This window comes from Macaca mulatta, chromosome 6 (genome assembly GCF_049350105.2).
Source record: "Macaca mulatta isolate MMU2019108-1 chromosome 6, T2T-MMU8v2.0, whole genome shotgun sequence".
Classification (NCBI taxonomy): Eukaryota; Metazoa; Chordata; class Mammalia; order Primates; family Cercopithecidae; genus Macaca; species Macaca mulatta.
The window spans coordinates 77,226,638-77,231,098 of record NC_133411.1 but is presented as its reverse complement, the minus strand read 5'-3'; the positions used below and the strand labels follow the sequence as shown (position 1 = coordinate 77,231,098).

General features: G+C 45.3%; 1 non-coding gene across 1 annotated transcript; it reads right to left on the bottom strand.

Annotated features, from left to right (window-relative positions):
- Nucleotides 1-3,626: 3,626 nt before the first annotated feature.
- On the bottom strand, nt 3,627-3,757 carry LOC114679165 (small nucleolar RNA SNORA76). The gene has a single exon (XR_003730841.2). It is a non-coding gene; the product is annotated as a small nucleolar RNA SNORA76 (small nucleolar RNA).
- Nucleotides 3,758-4,461: the final 704 nt, after the last annotated feature.

Here is a 4,461-nt window from a genome sequence, read left to right as displayed (position 1 = left end):
TGAGCCACCTCTCCCAGCCTTTGCCCAGTTTTATTTTTGTTTTGAGACAGGGTCTTTATTACCCAGCCAGGGTGCAGGGGCACAAACATGGCTTACTGCAATCTTAACCTCTGGGTTCACTAGAGCCACTGCACCTGGCCTCAGACTAATATTCTTCTTTTTATTTATTTTTTTTTTGTTTTTTCTTTTTTTCTTCTTTTGTTGTTTTTATTTTTTTGGGGGGGGTACTAATATTCTTAATGGTACATTTTGTCATGTTTATTTTTAATTTTTATGCATACATAATGGTTGTATATATTTATGGGGTACATGTTATATTTTGATACAAGCATGCAATGTGTAATGATCAAATCAGAGTAATTGGGATATTTATCTCCTCAAACATTTATCATTTATTTGTGTTGGAAACATTCCAACTCCACTCTTCTAGTTATTCTGAAATATACAGACTGGGTGCGGTGGTTCATGCCTGTAATCCCAGCACTTTGGGAGGCCAAGGCAGGAGTATCATTTGAGCCCAGGGGTCCAAGATCAGCCTGGGCAACCTGGCAAACCCCATCTCTACAAAAAATACAAAAATTAGCTGGGATTGGTGGTGTGTACCTGTAATCCTAGTTACTCAGGAGGCTGAGGTGGGAGGATTGCTTGAGTCTAGGAGGTTGAGGCTGCAGTAAGCTGAGATCATACCACTGCACTCCAACCAGGGTGACAGAGCAAGACCTTGTCTCAAAAAAAAAAAATTAAAGAAAGGCCAAGCGTGGTGGCTCATGCCTTTAATCCCAGCACTTTGGGAGGCCAAGGTGGGAGGATTGCTTGAGTTCAGGAGTTTGAGACCAGCCTGGCCAACATGGTGAAACCCCATCTCTACAAAATACACAAAAATTAGCCAGGCATGGTGGCACAAACCTGTAATTCCTGTTACTCAGGAGGCTGAGGCAGGAGAATCGCTTGAACCTGGGAGGCAGAGGTTGCAGTGATTCGAGATTGCGCCACTGCATTCCAGCCTGGGTGACAGAGCAGACTTTGTCTCAAAAAAAAAAGAAAAAAAAAAAGGAAATATATACAATAAATTATTGTTAATTATAGTCACCCTAGGCCAGATCTAGGCTACCGAACTCTAGATCTTATTCCTTCTAATTGTATTTTTGTGCCCATTCACTGTGATCTTTTTTTAAAAAAGGTTTTAAATTTTTGGCCGGGTGCGGTGGCTCAAGCCTGTAATCCCAGCACTTTGGGAGGCCGAGACGGGCGGATCACGAGGTCAGGAGATCGAGACCATCCTGGCTAACACAGTGAAACCCCGTCTCTACTAAAAAATACAAAAAACTAGCTGAGCGAGGTGGCGGGCGCCTGTAGTCCCAGCTAGTCGGGAGGCTGAGGCAGGAGAATGGCATGAACCCGGGAGGCGGAGCTTGCAGTGAGCTGAGATCTGGCCCCTGCACTCCAGCCTGGGTGACAGCGCGAGACTCCGTCTCAAAAATAAATAAATAAATAAATAAATAAAAGTTTTAAATTTTTTTTATTATACTTCAAGTTCTAGGGTACATGTGCATAATGTGTAGGTTTGTTACGTAGGTATACATGTGCTATGTTGGTTTGCTACACCCATCAACTTGTCATTTACATTAGGTATTTTTCCTAATGCTATCCTTCCTCCAGCCTGCTACCCCTCCAACAGGCCCGGGTGTGTGATGTTCCCCTCCCTGTGTCCATGTGTTCTCATTGTTCAGTTCCCGCCTATGAGTGAGACTGTGCAGTGTTTGGTTTTCTGTTCTTATGACAGTTTGCTGAGAATGATGGTTTACAGCTTCATCCATGTCCCTGCAAAGGACATGAACTCATCCTTTTTTATGGCTGCATAATATTCCATGGTGAGTTTCACTATTGCTGCCCAGACTGGAGTGCGATGGCAAGCGATTCTCCTGCCTCAGCCTCCCAACTAGCTGGGATTACAGCCATGCGCCACCACGCCTGGCTAGTTTTGTGTTTTTTTTAGAGACAGGGTTTCTCCATGTTGGTCAGGCTGGTCTCGAACTCCTGACCTCAGGTGATCTGCCCACCTAGGCCTCCCAAAGTGCTGGGATTATAGGCGTGAGCCACTGCGCCCAGTGCCACGTTTTCTTTTTCTTTTTTTTTTTTTTTGAGGCGGAGTCTCGCTCTGTCGCCCAGGCTGGAGTGCAGTGGCGCGATCTTGGCTCACTGCAAGCTCCGCCTCCCGGGTTCCCGCCATTCTCCTGCCTCAGCCTCCCGAGTAGCTGGGACTACAGGCGCCGCCACCACGCCCGGCTAATTTTTTTTTGTATTTTTAGTGGAGACGGGGTTTCATTGTGTTAGCCAGGATGGTCTCGATCTCCTGACCTCGTGATCCGCCCGCCTCGGCCTCCCAAAGTGCTGGGATTACAGGCTTGAGCCACCGCACCCAGCCTGTGCCACGTTTTCTTAATCCAGTCTGTCATTGGTGGACATTTGGGTTGGTTCCAAGTCTTTGCTATTGTGAATTCACTGTGATCTTTATTTCTGTTCTGACAAGTCTTTTTGATAGTCCTTTCCTCAAATTCAGGCTGTATGTTTGGAATTATGAAATAATTAAGATGACTTTTACACCCTTTAAATGCCTTAGGGGTTTCCTGGGTTTCCATTGTATTTCAAGGAAACTACAAAGATTTGCTACTTCATCTTATAAAAGAAGAGATAATAAAAATAATTAAATGTGCTTGGCATTTTCTAGATTTTAACTAATCCAAAACTTTTGTCAGAGCTATTTTATCTGCCAAACCTAGAATTTTTTTTTTTTTTTTTTTTGAGACAGAGTCTCGCTTAGTCGCCCAGGCTGGAGTGCAGTGGCGCGATCTCGGCTCACTGCAAGCTCCGCCTCCCGGGTTCCCGCCATTCTCCTGCCTCAGCCTCCTGAGTAGCTGGGACTACAGGCGCCCGCCGCCTCGCCCGGCTAATTTTTTGCATTTTTAGTAGAGACGGGGTTTCACAGTGTTAGCCAGGATGGTCTCGATCTCCTGACCTTGTGATCCGCCCGCTTCGGCCTCCCAAGAATATTTTTTTAAATGGACAATTCAAAAGCTCTATTTTGTTTTTCTCTTTTATTTATTTATTTATTTTTTATAGAGATGGGGGTTCACTATATTGACCAGTCTGGTCTTGAACTCCTGGCCTCAAGTGATCCTCCCATTTTGGCCTACCAAAATGCTGGAGATTACGGGCATGAGCCACCACACCCAGCTCTATTTTGCTATTTTTTTAGTGAAAATATACTTTAAGTTTGAGAGACGTATTTATATTCATTTATAAAAGTTGACACATTAACTATAGGTCAGGCGTGGTGGCTCAGGCCTGTAACCTCAGCACTTTGGGAGGCCGAGGTGGGCGGATCACCTGAGGTCAGGAGTTCGAAACCAGCCTGGCCAACATGGCAAGACCCTATCTACTAAAAATACAAAAAAATTAGCCTAGCGTTGTGGTGCACGCCTGTAGTTCCAGCTACTCAGGAGACAGAGGTTGTCCAGTGAGTTGAGATTGCGCCACTGCACTCCAGCCTGGGCGACAAAGGCAGGATCAGTATCAAAAAAAAAAAAAAAAAAAAAGCGGACACATTAACTATCCATTTTTTTTCCCCATCTCCTTGTTAAAAGGACTATCCGCAGGGGGCCAGGTGGCCCCAGTTATACGCAAGCATGTGCTCTGGCGCTGCTGCAGCCTGACCCCAGGCGCCACGCGGAGGCGCGGTGGTGTACAAAGGCAGCGTGTTTTTGGTTTTTTTTTTTGAGACAGAGTTTCGCTCTGTCGCCCAGGCAGGAGTGCAGTGGCATGATCTTGGCTCACGGCAATCTCCACTTCCTGGGTTCAAGTGATTCTCCTGTCTCAGCCTCCAGAGTAGCTGGGATTACAGGCACACACACCGTGCCTAGCTAATTTTTGTATTTTTAGTAGAGACGGGGTTTCACCATGTTGGCCAGGATGGTCTCGATCTCTTGACCTCGTGATCCACCTGCCTCGGCCTCCCAAAGTGCTGGGATTACAGGTGGGAGCCACTGTGCCCGGTCAGTAATGTTACTATTAATGTAGGTCTTGACGAGAAGAAGGAATGAGGCCTCTGGAAGTGGTTTATATGCCATTTTGGGAATTTAATAATGTTGCTAGTCTCTCAGATGACCTAATGTTCTGTCAACCCTATGCCTTTTGAAATACAAATCTTCAATTAGCAGTCAGACACAGTGGTTTCCATCCCTTCATGTATAAGTCTCAACCTTGCATTGGAGGTGCCTAGTTTAGAATGCTGTGTTAGAAAGTGCCCTTTCCAGTGGAACTGGCAAATGAGATTGTATAGACAAGATTGTCTGCTATACTTGTTGAACAAAAAAAAACTCTAACTCATTTGCTACAATCATGCTGGACAATAGCATCACTTTAGGTTATTTACTGACTAAACAAGGTGCTGCTTAATACCAA